Source organism: Neopelma chrysocephalum, unplaced genomic scaffold (genome assembly GCF_003984885.1).
Source record: "Neopelma chrysocephalum unplaced genomic scaffold, ASM398488v2 Primary Assembly neopelma1_26b, whole genome shotgun sequence".
NCBI classification, from domain to species: Eukaryota; Metazoa; Chordata; class Aves; order Passeriformes; family Pipridae; genus Neopelma; species Neopelma chrysocephalum.
This window is the reverse complement of record NW_020897696.1, coordinates 3,386,260-3,403,170: the sequence shown is the minus strand read 5'-3', so window position 1 is coordinate 3,403,170 and position 16,911 is coordinate 3,386,260. Positions and strand designations below refer to the sequence as shown.

Here is a 16,911-nt window from a genome sequence, read left to right as displayed (position 1 = left end):
CTATAACAGCATTATTGAATCCAAACCAGCAAATTATATTTCCAGAAAGCGCATCAGACACTACCTTTCCCTAATAAAAATGACATTATAAGTTATACTGCAGTCAAGCCAAATACTACAGCCTACAGCAGTCTGTGTATGATTAGTGGAGAATTGTATTTTTGTCCCTATGCACACCAACACCCAATATCTAAAGGGCTAACTCCTGCACCCAGACAATCCACTTTTGAGAAGAAGAGGGGGGGGAGGAAGAGAGGAAGGGTAAAGGGAAAAAAGGGAAAAGAAAAAAGCACTTATCCACTTATTTCTCTCCCACTAACGTCCTTAAGGGAAATCTTAGATGTAGGCTGATCACAGACTTTTCTTTGAGCTACTCAAAACTGCTTTCACATCTATTTCAGTGTAAGGATATAGCAATGAAAAAGCCATGCCACCCTTCTAAGAAAATATTAATGACTGAGAAGACAACTTCTTCCCAAAGTCCCTGAAAACAGCAATTTAAAACACAGCAATTATTTAATAGCAGTAAGCTCTTAAAGGAAGGAGTTTTTTTAGTTAGCAAGGGTACCTTATTTTCAGATAGTCTTTTTTTTCCTTCTCCCTTGCAGAATTTCTGCACTGCAATAGAATCAGGGGAAAAGTTGGGTGCTTTTAAGTAACCTCTGTATATCCTCCTCCTTCCTGTTGCAATAGGACAGTGCTGAAATGATTGCCAAGCCCTCCCCACGCCACCTTCAAGGATCTGCCACCACTGCTGGCATGTCTTTTCTTCCTCTCTCCCTCTCCCTGCCTGTCTTATCCCAGTTCTGCTCAGCAGGAGCATTTCAGGGTGCTTGGGCTAAGGAAAAAGCTTGGACACTGAAGTTTCAGTATGTGAGACAAAGTAGGACTGCTCATGGCACTAGGGCATATGAAGGGGGAGACTGGAGGGGATTTTCTGAGGGACACAATCCAAGAAGCCATGCTTACCATGTTGCCAGTCTTTAATGATGTCTCTTCCTCAGGGTGCCTGCGATGCAACTTCAGGTGTTGGATTTCAGAGTACTCTCAGGCAGACACAGTGATGGTTCCCCTTGCAGAGGACTGCAGGACACATGGACATGGAGAGCTCATTGGTGGCCCAGAGCAGCTTTCTCTAGAGACCCTGTGCAGTCCAGGACAGTGAAGGTATTTCGCACCAAACAGCTATGTTTGGGGCAAATTACCTTCAGCACTTACCCATGATAAAATGTGCATCACTTAGCAACCAGGGTCTGGGGTAGTTCCTGGTGGAAGCATTTTAGCTTCATGTCAACTTTCTTCAGTTCCACCAAGCTCTAAGGTAACTGGGGACTGTATGACACCTCCTCTGTGAGACAAAACTCTACAGGCTAGTGGAGCTGCATGGAGAAAAAAAACAGTGTTGAGGGAAGAATTCAGGCCTACTGTTCTGCCAGCCACTGTTGTTTGGCAGCAGAGGTAGAAACCACCTACTAAGGGCATGCATGGGCAGTGAAGAGGCCCTCTTACATACATGGGAACTGCCAAGGTCACTTAATTGCCTTGGTTGCAGAGTAGATGAAGGAACAGGAGACACAGTGAAGAGGACTCTACTCTCTTTCAGGCAGCTGTTACTTCCAGCCCCGTAGCATCAGTGAAGCCTCAAAGCTCTATTGGCTGAACACACCTGAAATCAAGCCAGAGGGTTGAAAAGGAGAGAATCAGGTCACATTCCTGTAGTGGGAAGCAGCAGGTAAATCATCTGGAAGACAGGACCCCCATCCTACCTCCCTGGGGATTTCCCAGGCACAGCAAGGTAGCTTTACATAAGTCAGGATACCTGCAGAGCATGAAGAAGAGATCCCAGCTGGGGACCTGCGAGCAGCATGGCTGCACCAGCATGGTCTTGTAGCTGGGCTAAGGAGCCTGCTAGGGCTGATTGCCAAGGTGTAGCACCAGGTTGCAGCAGTTTTGGGGGCAGCCTGAGAATCTGCACACAACTGTTGCACTGTGTTTTTCTCATGGCCAAAGGGTAAGAGGTGACTGCCAAAGACTGTTCAGAGCATAGCACAAGCCTGGCTGAGGGACTCCCCTTCCCCTGTCCTACTCCCCCAGGAGCACAAGCACCCTGTTGGCACAGATCTGGTCCCATCACAGGTATCCTGAGCTTCAATTTCCATTGAGTCACTTTTACACAGATGGGCCCTGCGGTAACCATCTGAAGGGCAACTGGCACCCCTGGCACCCGTGAACACAATGAGCTTTCTGTGGAGGAGACTGGTTGCTGATTTTCTTTCATTTTTTCCCCCTTCCATCCACATTTCTATGTGGCGTGTTGCGCTTTGTGCCTTTCTCTCCCACTTCCAGCCAGCACTTCAGTTCCCAAAATTGCAGCTGCTGCAATGATGTTACAAAAACTGATATAAATATTGCCTCGGTGCCATGCCTGCTGGGGGCCTGCAACACAAATAAGAAACACCGTCTCCCAAGGAAGTCATGTGCTTCCCCAAGTGGCTGTGCTGCTGTCAGAGCCAGGAGGAAAACTTTCCGTCAGAGCAAGGACTGGAGCACGCGGATGCAGCAGAACAGATCCCACTCCAGACACTATGCTGCAGAGCCAGTGGTTGCAGGTGTCTCTCCGCACCCAAGCACATCTCCCTGGGGCTTTCAGCACAAGCAATGATCATGCAGAAAGTGAGGAGGCCAAAATTTTTGGTGGCAGCAGCAGGAGTGGGGCTTTGCATCCAGGGAGAGTAATGTTCTGCAGCCTGTAATTTATTTATTTTGTGGGGAGTGATGTAAATTTATGCTTATGACAGCTCCAGATGGCAGGTATTTTCTCATTACCTTGGCTTCTTAGCATTTGCTACCCCTTGCCTATTAGACTGCACTGGCCTTAATTTAACTTCCGTGGTTCCAAACTACTGACGTCAGGGCTGATGCAGGAGGGGGTATGGAAAACACGAAACCCTGATTTTCCTGTAGGGCATTATATTTAATGAATGATGCACTGGGATGACCGGTGAAAGAGCACTCTCTCTTCCTGAAGCCGTTTCTGCACTGCACCCTGTGGGGAACTGTGAGCCCATACCCATTTCTCAGAGGCAGCCTTCAGATGCTCGTGGCCTGTGCCAAAGACCTTTGTAGTCATGGGCACCCTTCCCACAGCAATAGACTTCGGATAATGGACAGCCCTTCCTCCCGATCCCCACAGAAAAGCCCTTAAATAGTTACAAAGCTTGCACTCTAAAGGGTTATCTAAAATGCACTTTCCTGTTGTTGCAAGAGCCAGTGTCGCTCTGTTCCAAGTCCTCCCATGCCAGACAAGAGTTTGTGGGGAAAAAATTCCCACAAAATGCACAAGTCAGTAAAGCTTTACAGCCAGAGGAGAGGGTGTGCCAAGACCTGTCAGAAGCAAACTGATCAACCAGGTGCTCACATAAATGGATTGCTGTGCTGTGTGCCAGAGCCTTAGATGGGAGGGATGTTTTGTCTACTGTAGCTACACCAAGCACTCCTTGGAAACAGATGAGCATTGTAAAGCTCTGCAAGAGGGTGGCTTCATTTCTTCCTCTGTTTTTAAAATATTACCCTTGTGCCATTTGCAGTCTGGATGGGTGTTTAGATGCACTGGAACATTACAGTACAGCATGTGCACAGGAGTACCTGGGAGGATATCATCCTTACTCTCCAGAAACCAGACCCTCTCAACTCTGATGTTCTATAGATAATAATACAACATTACCTCTCTCTTGTCTTCTCAGAGCTTCACTTGGGAACTTGCACACTTTCTTAGATGATCAAATCTTGTCTTCCCCCTTCCTCTGCATCAGTACTTGTCACCCAAAAATTGATGTTCCTCTTCCTATGATGCCCTGCCTCACCAAGGCTGCAGGTAGAGTAGAGCAGATTCTAGAAGGAAAAAAAACAAACTAAAAGAAATTGCTATTTTTAAACAGAAGCACATTTGAGAAATCTTCATTTGGTGATTTTGTTTGCATATTTTGTTTTGGGTTTAAAAAAACCCCCCACAGTTAATATATCTGTCTGTGTGTAACGGCAGCTCTGTTACAGGCTACCACATACAGAGGAATATATTTTGTGTTAATGATGAAAATTCAGGAGGTCCAGCTCTGAAACACAGTATGTGCACACATGTCTGTATGTGTGAAAGAGGGGCAGAGGCAGAGAGAAATAAAATGGCAGTTCTTCCGATGGTAGAACATTTGGAGATGGGGGTCTAGGGCCAGTGTTTAAAAGATATTATTGCAAAGGTTTCTGTTGCAGAAAGAAAAATACCATATATGTATATATTCATACACATATTCTGCAAGGAAAACACGGCTTAGGAAATTTTACTCTTCTCTGAAAATTGTTGTTCCAAACTGCAAGCTTAAATTGAAACTGTAGATCTTTACAAGCATCTACATCTGTGCTGGCCATCTTAGGCTCCCTTTATCCTCCGCAAAGATCTAGTCTAGGCAGTGATTCATCTCCTCCTACAGCAGACATGTAAATAGGTCAGATGAATCATGGCCTAAAAGTGCCTGCTCCCTGTATTGCCTGCAAAGGGAGCTTGGGGTGATGGGTTCTACCATATGTGTCTACACTGTCGATGTCTACAGTGAGGTAAGATAAATCCCAGGCAAGGTACAGAAACAGAAAAGCATTTTATTTTTGTTTTGAGGCCTGACTTTCAAGAGCTAAATTAGCTTTTACTTTTACGGAAGTACTGCTGCAAGTCATTATCGGTGATACACAGTATATAGTTCAATACAGTCTTTTTTATCTCAGAATATGTGGCTGCCACTGTCAATTATGTAAAATATATTCTTACAATAAGTGTCAGATGACAGTAAAGTACATACAAGCTCGTAAGTTCAGGCTTGGGAAAACACATGCATCTTTTTGTACTTGTCTGTGAAGGCGTTCTGTTTCTTCAGACAGAAATATGACTGTACATGTAGTAACTGCAGTAAAATAGGAAAATAATCATAATGACTGCTATGAACATAGGATCCAGTTTCCCACTCCTATTCTTACTCACATTTGAATCCAAAGAATTCTGTTGATTGGGTACTAGGAGTTGCCCTAGTTTCTTACAGAAAGAGTAAGAGAGAAGCCAACCAAGGGCAAAGGGGTCTGTCCCAAGAGGCGATATTCACAGGTTCCAGCTAAATTTACTAGTTTATGTTTTGCTGGAGTTGAGACCTTAAAGGATGACAGAACATCTCTCAAAAATGGGATTGGACAACTTCTTTGCTGGCCAGCTGACCCAGAAGCTGATAGGGACACAAAGGCTATGGACCACAGATATTTATTTCAACCCCAAAAGAAAAGGAGAGGACATCAAAGCAAAGCCATAACTACCTAGAGACTTACACAGGAAAGGCCATTTTAGATAAAACATTTGTCTGAATAAATGTCACCAAATGTACAATATGCTTGGGCCATGGAAATATTCCTTTCTAAAGCAATTGCTTCAGTCTTCTTAAGCTTACATACCCAAAAAAGCTCTTGGCCTGGAGATCAACTCTCCTTGATCCATCAAGCAATGAGACTGAGAAGAGAGACTAACTTGAAGAGCAGGGGAAACAGAGGATTTGTATGATTCTTTTTCAGAGACTATTCATAGTTATCTACTCCCTTCTGAACAACCACTGTATCTAGAGATAGGCAGAACAAACAATATATTCAGTCTGGTAAGACTTTGTCTATCATTCTTGATATATACTCACAGAGCTGCTTGAACTTTTTCCAATCTATCAGTTTCCATATAGTGAAGGCTGATTCCACAATACTGAAACTTCTTCAAGAAAATGACAATTGATTATGGTAAAACAGTCAGTAAGAAGTTACCAAAACATGTTTAGCTTTGATTTTGTCATTTTAGCTTTTAAGTTTAAAGCCAGGCTGCAGTCCACAGGTGCTGGGATGTCTAAGGCAGGACAGGCTTGGGGAGCTCAGGGAAGGGAACCTTAAGGTTTTTGTAAAGACCCAGCTTGAGTTGAAGTAGCTACAGCTCAGTTCTGCACCCAGCCTGGCTTCTGCAGAGCTGCAGCCCTCAGCTCCAGAGGGGCTCAGTTGTCATGTACAGCATCGGATACAAATGAGGGTTCAGTGCCCAAATTACCATGGCTCCTGGACAGTGTGGAATCATCTTGGACACATCCGAGCCAGAACCAATAAGCTGAGGAAGACCCAAACCACCTACAAGCACAAGCACAGGGTCTATGCCCTACATTCCTGAAGCACTCACAACAAAGACTTGGTACAAGACACTTGCGATGTGCCTACCTAAATCTGTTTGGACTGAGCAGGGTTTAGTAGGTCCAGCACTACATTGCACACAAATGAATATCCTTGTTTTACTGCTAGTCTGAAAAACAGTGTTCACGGAACATTGCACCTCAGCCAAGAAGCTAGACCAGACCACAGCTCTTTTCTGTATCTGGGGAGCGGTAATATACAACACAGGCAATCCCAGCATGCTTAGTTAGCAGTTGGTTCTAACTATTTTAGTAACATATGTGGACATGCAATATTTCAATTTTAATGTCAGAAAGCGTTTCAACATTACTGACACACAATGTTTCAAGTATGCTCAATAACAAGATTTTTGGAATTAAAAATTTCCTAAATTTCATTACAGGGTAAAACTTCCTGTTTCAGTTCAGGACAAAAATACAATTTAAAATGCCTGAGTGTCTTGTAGAACAGCTTTTCTTCTTAGTACAAACACAGATTAGTGTGTAGGCCCATACACAATAAGACACTTATGCACATCTTAACTTCAGTCGTTTAATTCCATCTTTAGCCTGATGCCTAAACCCTGTAATGGGCTCAACTCAAAAAAATCAAGGCTGTACAATATCTGTTTGTACAGAAACACTTAAGCTGACTGTTAATGTTGCATTTCTGCAAGATGAAGTTGCAGTTTAACAAGTTTTTAGTGCAATTGTCTCTTGATTCATTTCAAAGATGAATGCAAAAGTGGGTTGTTGACCCATTTTTCAGTCCCAATACTGACCTTATCTCTGTGCAAATGAGCTGAGTCATTGCCTATTTAAGGAAGTGTGCAATGTTTTGAGAAGTAGGTTCAAATGCAGATTGTAAAACATCACGACTGGTTGGTTTGTTAATGGTGGATGTTCTGGAGGGAGAAGGGAAATTGAATGGATGCATCATTATCCAGGATGAAGTTCAATAGCAATTTAAAATTCATTTCATAATCACATATGTATGCCAAATAAACCCATCCAACACAAGCTGTAGGCTTTGACTTTTGTGAAGTCTGCAAGTTCTTTCATTTGCTATTCCCACTATAACCTTTGTAGTGTGACTCAAAAAAAAAAGTAAGAAGAAATTAATGCCTTCTAAATGCTCCATATACCTGTCTCTTTCTACAGTGTTGTGCTGCATCCACAAAATTACTGTCAATGTGTGCAGTGGAATACAAATACTTCTCTCTTTGGGCTTGTGGTGAGCTCATGGTTGGAATAAAGATAAAAGTCACATCAGCCGACAGACAGTGTATCAGGAGGGCAACTCCAGCATGCACCCACAGCAAGGTCCCTGGCTCCCCAGAAGATATTAAAACCCTATTACACAAAGAATAGGCATGCAAAGCATTTCTCTTACATGTCCAGAAGCTGCGTAAATCCTGTCAAAGCTGTACAAAGTCCAAGTAATAACCACAGTCAACTGGGGGTCTCTCCATTTGGGGTCAATACATTCTCTTACACAATTCCACCTCTGTTTGTGTGCCCCTAACAGTTCAAACCTAGAAAGCTTTGGGCTGTGAGCCTGCAAGAAGCCATGCTAGGACAAAGCTCTGCAGGCAGATATTTTCTCCTTGACCCTTTGGCCTCTCTCTGGTCCACCTTTCTCTCAGCTGTAATCTTCACAAACTTCTGCAGCTTTCATAGGAATGATATGATCTTTCACTCTTTCCCTTTCAAGCCATTTTCTTCAACAACCTTACACTGCTTTTGATTTCCATTCAAAACATCAATGGTTGGTTGCTGAGGAGCATTTACTGTTCCACTAATAGATTGGAAACTCATCCGGAAAACAGCAGCAAACACAAAACAAGAATTGATCCATGTTTTATATTAAATGATCATTTTTTCAGAAAGGCCCTTGGAATTCTTAATCTTCAGACTTGTAAAAAATTATGGTTTTTTTCAACTCATACCCTTGAGTCTTGACCTGTCTTGACCCAACTGACTTGTTTGCGTGGGATTCCTCCTGATACTCTATACTTCCTGTAACTAATATGGATAATTCCTTGGAGATGTGCATGAAACAGGGTACAAACAGCATGTTAGGAAACTATAAGAAAATAGGTGGTAAAGTTAGGTTGAAGAAGTAGCCAATGGATTTTCAAGTAAGACCTACTTGCTTAACCTTTCCCATTGGTAGGGCCACTGGCTGACTAATACTTCTGTACCTGCTGACAATGTCCAAATGTTGAATCTACAGCTCACTGACACTAGTGTTGCTAACATTTTCTGCTTCATTAAATGGCAAATATAATTTTTTGTCTGTTACTTGAAAAGCCAGTAGCACCTCTTTAAGAAATATGGCTCGAAGTAAAATATAAGACTTTTGGATATAAAAATTATGAAAACTTTAAAGAGGCCAGTGTTGCAAGTGTTATCTAATGAACATGACTTTAAGGTTGTGTTTATTCTCAGAAAAACTACAGCTTTTCAACAAAGGGAATTGAAATATACATGTAGAGCTTCAGCAACAGTGCAAATTATGGTCTAAACTCACTGTAGCCATGATATCTTTTAGAATGAACTCCTATCAGAACTCCTCATCTTCACAGCTCTGATGGCTGAAAATATGACACCTTTTCAAAACTTTAACCATACCAAAAAAAGAAGTGGTATCTCACTGTAATAATGCTGTCTTAATTATGTACAATACTTAGCACTGGTTTTACACCAGATGAGTCATAGTAGAAGCTTGTACTTTGCTGTTTGACTAAATCCCACATCACTTAGAACTGTGTGAGTCTGCAGTGAGCACTTATCAGCTTGTGCTCAGTTCTTCTCTCAGACCATGTCTGCTGGATCCTTCAGGGAAGGTTGGTTGGAAGGGTGCTGCAATAGGGTGAGCAGACACTATGGTTGAAAATAAGGGCTCAGAGTCAGTTAGAGCATGCCAGAGAAATGTCTTGAAAGCTGATCAGGTGTTAATTCTTTTCCAGTCATGTCCCTTTTAATTAATTTGGATTATAGAAATCATAGATCTGGGTTTCATTCCTTTCTTTTTAAAGGCATTTTATCTCCTGAGTAGAAATGTTTATCTCCTGAGTAAAAGATTTTTTAACATCTCATGCTGTTTGTTGTAACAATTAAGACAATGCCAAACAAGCAACTGAAACATTTGCAGTTATTTACTGAATCCCTCTTCACTTACCTTACACTGTGTATTCTTTTACTACTAAAAATAATCCCACAGAAGCAGATACCTATCATTTTACAGAAATTTTTTACCACTGAGTTCTCCAATGAGATAGCATGATCTGCTGGGCACTTCTTCATTTTTACAGATTTCTTCTCCTTCCTGTGTTTTGGGGCTTGGTGAACTCAGTGAAATTGCCTGGTAAACACAGGATATTTCCCCAGGTTCTTCTACATGCTGATATTTTGGAGAATATTGGCTATTCTCAAGTCAGTTGTTATCTTGACAGTTCAACTCTCTTCGTCTGAAACACGTGAGCAATACCACTTTTAAGGCTTCATAAATGGTGTTAGAAACTTCAAAGAAAAAAGAGTCTTAGATTTTTTTTTTAAAGGTATTTATAAAGTTAAAGAGCAGATGGACTTGTACCACAGTATACCACAGCCTTCGTTCACAGTCAGCAGGAAAGGTAGGTTCCAGCCTCTTTGAATCTGTCTGGAAGACTATGCAAAAAATTTAATGTTAGACATAGTGAAAAATTGGTCCCATCTGCCTCCCCTCCTTCACCCAGTAGATGTAAAGAGTGCCTAAGAACCTGGCTATCACAGAAGCCTCTGCCTATGCAGATGACAAATATTCTACTCATTAAACGTCACTGTAATGAATGCCCTGCTATGGCACCTTCCAAGAGAGCCTTGATTAATTGAAAGAAGTAAAGCACTTCATGTTGAAATAACAGCTGGTTATGGTATTCACCAGTATCAGCTGATAGTCTAAAGACATACACTTCACCAGGAAGCTTTCACTCCTACACATAATTTAAATAGAAGTTGTTTTTTGCAGACTTAGTACCTCTAAACTGAAGTCTATTACATTCGGTTTGTAGCATCTTTCTAGTTAACAGTAGTGCATTTTCAAAGTGCAATACCTGTCTTATCAAAAGCTTTACCCAGAAGAAACCCTGAGAAGTGATGTGCACTCCATATTACTGTGTGATGCGAAAAGGATGCACCCAGGTGAAAGGACAAACAAATCATTTTGCTCATGGAAACATTTCATTTCCGTTTTAGCCAGGAATGCACTAAATAATGCATCATTCCTCGGCTACTCAAAAGGTCACCTTTTGGTCTACGAGCAGCTGCAGTAGCTGTGTTCCCTCAAGACTCTGCTCAGAGCACAGAACAAAGCGTGAGAGCTGACAACAAGCTTGGGGGATGCAGGTATGGGACAGGCTTCTGGAAGCTCCCCGGCAGCTCCAGTTGAGAACCACTGCCAGATTTCCTTTCTCTCATTTTTTACTTTAATCCCAAATAACTTTCTTCTTTCCCCTGCCTTCCTAAGTAAATTAGTCATATGTAAAATATGAGAAAATAAACAGCCAACTCAGATTTTGACACCATGTAGAGACAAGTATCCATGGAGATTAGGGTCCTCCTGTTCATCATTGATTTCCCATCACACTTGACAGTAAGGTACAACAAAGAGAATAAACTAGCCCCCCAGAAAGGCACTCTGTGAGGCCAAGTTCAGCTTACAGGCTGCTGAGCCTCTTATTCCCAAACTATAATGCAAGCAAGGTAATTCTGTCACAAAAATACATATGCAGCAGAAGCATCTGACCCACAGCTGGTTTAGATATATCCCTCATACTTGAGGCTTTCATACAACAGGTCTGGATGAAAGAAATTAGTGACTTCTTACATATTATCTCATTGTCAGGAACACAGATATGAGTTTTGCAGCTAGGAATCACTTTAGCTTGGAGAGAGTGATTTTGAAGGGGAAAGAAAATCAGTGTCTGTTATCATCCAGTTCAGAATCTGTCCTCCTAACAGGTAAGTCAAGGTGGTACAGAGGAGACATCCTGACCAGACCTGATTTTGATGGGCTGGTGGGTGAAGAAATATGTTGTTCTTGTAGGATTTTCTCAGTGATGTTTTCCACAGATCTAATCCTGTTTCATCTTCTGAATGCCTAAATCAAAATTGCCTACAACCAAAATAGCTTTTGTTTCAAATTAAATCAAACAAGCAAGGAGAGAAATAACAACTATGTGAGAGACAAACAAGAGTGTAACTCACTGTAAGGGCCATCTTGCATTGATGCATAGCAATCCCTCCTAGACTACAGCCTGGGGAACACTTTATTTTCAAAGGTCTCACACACAATAACAGAATCATAGTAAACGTGCATCTAACCATATGCACCGCTAATCTTTCCTTACCTTGAAAAACAAGAAAATCTTAAAAATATATGTAAAAACCCACAAAAAATGCACAAGCACTGAAACAAGTACTAGAATTCCAGTGTTTATATATTCCTTAGCCCATCCAGATGTGCTTTCATCTTCTCCATTCACTTACACATCAAGATTGCAGCAGACCTTCAGTAAAACCCTCTGAGCTCTGGGATTCCTGTCCTTGATCCTGGATGATGTAGGATTCATTAACTCCAGCTGCCGCTGTTAGCTATTCCCCACCGCAGTGGAGAGTGTCACTCTCAACTATCACAAAATCTCCACGCCATGTGGCAAGGTTCTGTGGTTCAGCAGATTGCCAGCCTTGGAGTCACGGTGGGCACAACAAGGTGGCAGATATCAAAGGACAGAAAATAAAGCAAGGTGAGTGGGCCCATAGGGCTCTTCAAATGAGTTGGCAACCAAATTTTAAAATTTGCACTTTGAAAAACAAAAAGCAGAATACTTTAGAGCAAACAATTTTGCCATAAACTGCTCTTTACAAGCTGAAGGTAACAGCAGGAGGTTTCAGCCAGAGGGGCTCTGCAGCCCTGATCAAACTGAGACCTCCTGCTCATGTACCTCTCTGCCACTGGCACATGAGGGCCCTGAACGGCATATACTCCAAGTCAGGAGAGACCCCCATATGCTCTGACAGCAGCCATCTTAACCATTTTACAGCCATGTTACCTCAGGTATGAGTAATTACTGGAATTCAGTCTGCATCAACATTACAATATATACTGAGCCCAGCATTTGGTAGATACTTCAAACAGGGCCAGGGTACTCTGGCATCACTTAGATCATCTGGCCGAGCCCAAATCTGGACTGGCCTGCATTAAAAAAAGGAAAAGCAAATCTGTTATCAGTAGGCTTACATTTGTTCAGCAGGAGAACACATCTCCTTTGCAAAACATCTGTGAATCTGGAAAAGGCTAAAGACACAAGCAGTCAAGCACCATTTATTTAAAATGTGTGATCACAGAAAAACTGAAGATCCTTTCTAGGTCAAAATCCAAGACAGAAAACAATAACAGCCCACTGGCCAGCCAACAGTTCAGGGTTTATTACTGGACCAACAAACAGCTAAACAAGTGCTTATCCTAATGGCAAGAGAATGGGAACACACAGCCTTTGCACTCTATATCTTATCTTCCAGTCCTCAAAAGCCTTGTGCTTTTGAGCTTCCCTAACATGATTTTAGAGTCTTTAATGCATTATGAATTCACCAAAGAGCATGACATCATTACCACTATTCTAAGTTGTGTCCTTGGGCTGCCTCTGAAAAAGTCAGCCTGTCTTTACTTCATATATGAGCAGCCTGGTAAGAGGAGGTTTCCAGTGCAGACTCCTGCACAGGGTGCTTCAAGTCAAGCAGTGACATTACTACTCCTCTTCCCCACCCTTCCATCCCTGTTCTTCTCTGCTTGCCTAACGAGGTGATTTCCTTTGGCAGAGCAACCTATACCAAATACATACAAACAACTACCAAACTGGAGTATGAGTGCATCTGTGTACCCAAATCAAGATGAGCAAAGCAATCATTTCCCAGCTTCACATTGATGCCAGACAAAGGTGAGCATTGAATGTCCTCCATCTCCAGACCGCCACTGGCAGGAGAGTCCAGCTCAGCAGCTGGACTGGAGTGCCCCAGTACTGCAGTGAGCGCTACACTGCACATGGTATCTCCTGGCCAATTAAGGTACAAACATGGTAATTTTTTTTCTCTGAGCGTATTTTCAGAGTTATCCCTTTTGACTGAAGTATTTAATGGGCTGCAACCCAGTTAATACATTTGTGTACACTCATAGGCACACACACAACACACACAGAGTTGCTTACATATTGCTTTCCTCACAGTTCTGATAATCTGGGTAATTTATTCAGGTTGGCAAAGTTTGAGCGTTTTTCCACTTCCTCTGCAGAAGGGGAGCAATGTGATTGTTGTTGTGGTGATCCTTCCCTTCATATTTTTAGCCATAATCTGGCTTAAAGTCATGACTGATTCTGGAAAGTGTCATTTTATTAAAGCACAATACCAAAACATGGGTGAATAGCCTTTTATTTTTCACACTGAATATTTTATATATATATACATATATATATATTCCTTGAAATTCATGTTTACAAATGTAAACATGTAGATATTCCTTTAGCATAAACAGGTCTGTTCTGAGTCTTTCTTTTGTAACCCCCATTCTCCTCCATCCAGTAGGACTAAAGCTGCACAATCAGAACCTCTGCTCACCTGGGTTATGTTTTCAGGAGGGTACATACAGAAATATCAATGCTGACGTTAAGAGTAGTTGCATGTGTAATTCCCCACAGGCATGGGGTTTAAAAAAGCTACCTCCTTCTCTGTTAGTGAGAAAGGAAGCAAGGCGATTTCATTTTTTATCTTCATTCAAGAGGTTGCAGAGCCAGCATTCCTCTCTATGCCAAGAGGACAGCAAATGTCAGTTCCCTACCTTCATTTATACCTTGATCAATGAAGCTGTTGGCAGAGAAAACTGTTACACGTGAGAAAAGAAGCACAAACCTTCTCCTATGGATGAAAATGGCTGATGTTGTTCTCATTTGTAGCATGGACTGTAGACATACCTCTGTAGGGCTCTACCAAAGTAAGAGTGGTAGCACCACTCCTCCCAAACCTAGAGTCCTGCCATTGCATGGCAGCAGTGCACAGCACACAAGGAGGTGAAGTGGGGGTCCAGCCCTCAAGCATTGTCTCCTTGTATGCTTCCCTTCACTCCAAATAGCAAACCCAAGTGTCTCGGGAATGGCTGTGTTTTTGAAGTTGCAAAACTACTTTCATTCTCTGTTTTCCCATAACCTGTTTCACATTGAGTTATCACGTGGGATTAATCACGGAAACAGATGCCATGCAGTATAGATGAAAATAAACTCAACTGGGCCAATGGAAAGTTGTCTTCTCATTTAGCTGTAGTTTTCTGAAAATTATCATTTGAGATGAAATTTTGCTTGTCATTTAAAATCCAGGATTAATCATTCGGGAAAGTTGACAATTGTATTTCTCCATTTTCTATCTCCTATGGGTGTTTTCCAGCATTTAAAACAATTTTCAGATTATTATTTTTTGAGGTGGGGAAAAACAATAGGTTGTTGATTTTCCATTCAGGCAAATAAAAAGTGACATTCCAAAAGATTGTATAACTTCCTCAATTGCACTAAATGTGTTTGGTGTATCCGAATAAACCAGATTCAGATATTTGCTCTTGAAATGCACTAACAGAAGCTACCACAAAACTTTTGTTCTACAATGGGATTGCAAATCTAGGTGATATAAAACTATATATTTTCTTCATTTTAATATGAAAAATTTCTAGAGTAATAAGTAGAGAAACTATTTAACAAAGAGGTGAAGTTATACTTATTTACACACGCACACACATACATTTATTATGAACTGCATTAAACATGATGACAAAATACCACAGTGTGAATATGCCTGTGTCTTTTGTTTTTCTCTGCTCTTCTAGAAAGTTAAAGATTTTTAGGACTTCCTCTGCAAGTTGTGCCTTCCAAAAAAGCAATTCAGTCCTCTGTGATTTTAACACTCCCTGGATAGATTCTGGTAGATTCAGCAGCCTGTTGATGCAGCAAATTACATTAGAGGTGCAAAAAAACAACCTGTGCTGCACTGGTGGAATTAGGAACTTCTTCCTACCACCCCTCCAATACTTTTCCCACCATCACCAGCCTAGTGAGGGCACTTCCCATGGATCCCATCAGACCCAGATGACACGCATGTGGCTAGATTGTACCAGGCACGATATTTTGTGGACACTCTGGATCCCACACAGTGGCTGAGCAGTGATGCTGTGTTTGTGTCCATCTGCACGATGCCAGCAGACCTCCCACATCTGCAGCCAGCATTATGACACTCCTTGCCAATTCCCTCACCAGACCACGCAGGGCATGATACAGCTTGGGATATTAAACATGCACTGGCATGGGAAGGGCAGGAGTTGACAGCTGATTTGCTTTCACCTTGGTCCATTTAATGCCCTGTCCCACATTGTGGTCCCACCACTACCAATCTGCGTGCATGTGTATTGCGTACATGTGTATTCTTGCCCATGCTATGCCTTAGGAGTGAAAGAAATCTGCAAAGAAAGTAAGGGACAGCCCTGGGAGCTGGGCATGCAGGGTCAGCTGAACCTCTTTTCTGGGTCATTTTAAGAGATTTCACTCCACAGACCCACTGTAATTTAAACCCAGTCCCACTGTAAGAGAAACAAAATCAAAGCCAGGCAAACTGGATGGAACCCTGCCTGCCTAGAGCTACTTTGACACCTTTCATTAGCCATAAATGCCAGGTTCTGCTTCCCATGGTCAGCCAAAGGTGCTGGATTTAGGCTCACTTCTCCTTAGTGTGCACCAAGCATGACCTGACTGCAGCTTCACTGCAGGACCAAACTGAATCTCCAAAGTCCCACTCTGCCACACTCAGCTTCATTTCCATGCAAAGCCTTTGCATTAAGGCAACCTTCTACTTCATACTGCAGGCAACTAGAAGATTTCCTACCTGCAGGCTTATTGTGAGTATATATCACAACATAGCTTTATATGTGTTATTCGACACCCGGATTGCTGCCTCTGTTGCAAGGGGCTGAGCTACAGCCCCTGCAGAAGCTATGAATGGTGCATTTGCAAGCAGAATGTAGGTTTCTGTGCTATTTCTGAAGCTCTGCAATTCACTTCCTGCCTCGCACGTGGACCAGGGTTTTGCTTAGATGCAAAGCTGGGACTGAGCTCTCAGTCACAATATACTTCTCTTTTTCCCATTTTAGAAAAGGGATTCATATCTGTAAAGGATGCACTCAGCTCAAAACCCTGTAGCCTTAACTGCATTGGCTCTGGAGAGAAACATCAAAGAGAGATGAAGGTATGTGACAGAATTAAACCTGTGCTATAAAACAGGCTTAATTTATGTCCTAATCCCAGCCTTGCTGAAGTACAAGCAGCAGTCTCCTTTTCTGTACTGGACCTGGAATAAAATCCCCACAGAGCTTGGTAAGAAGTTGTGCAGCTAAAAACAAGCGGATTTTTTTAACAGTGCATTTCCTGGCAATTTCAATGATTCCTGCTGACAGCTTAGTTTTAAGGACCAAACTCTGAGACAATAACTCATGACCTAATTCCGAAGTCAAGACTGCAGTTCACAGATAATTTTCCCTGTACATCCCTCAGCAGTTTTGGAGAGAAAGGATGCTTAAAGAAGGCTGTAGTAAGCACAAAAGACAAAACCAGTTAAC

General features: G+C 42.1%; 1 protein-coding gene across 2 annotated transcripts in view; it reads right to left on the bottom strand.

Annotated features, from left to right (window-relative positions):
• The window catches only part of F13A1 (coagulation factor XIII A chain), a 207,029-nt gene that overhangs the window by 60,251 nt on the left and 129,867 nt on the right, over nt 1–16,911 (bottom strand). Inside the window, exons 3-4 of one of the 2 annotated variants that reach the window (XM_027676244.1) lie at nt 3,725–3,891; nt 970–1,083 (exon numbers count right to left, since the gene is read on the bottom strand). The gene's annotated coding sequence lies outside the window, so the exon portion shown is untranslated. Of the gene's footprint in view, nt 1–568; nt 610–969; nt 1,084–3,724; nt 3,892–16,911 lie in introns of those variants that run through there. The other variant, XM_027676245.1, reaches the window with a different exon arrangement.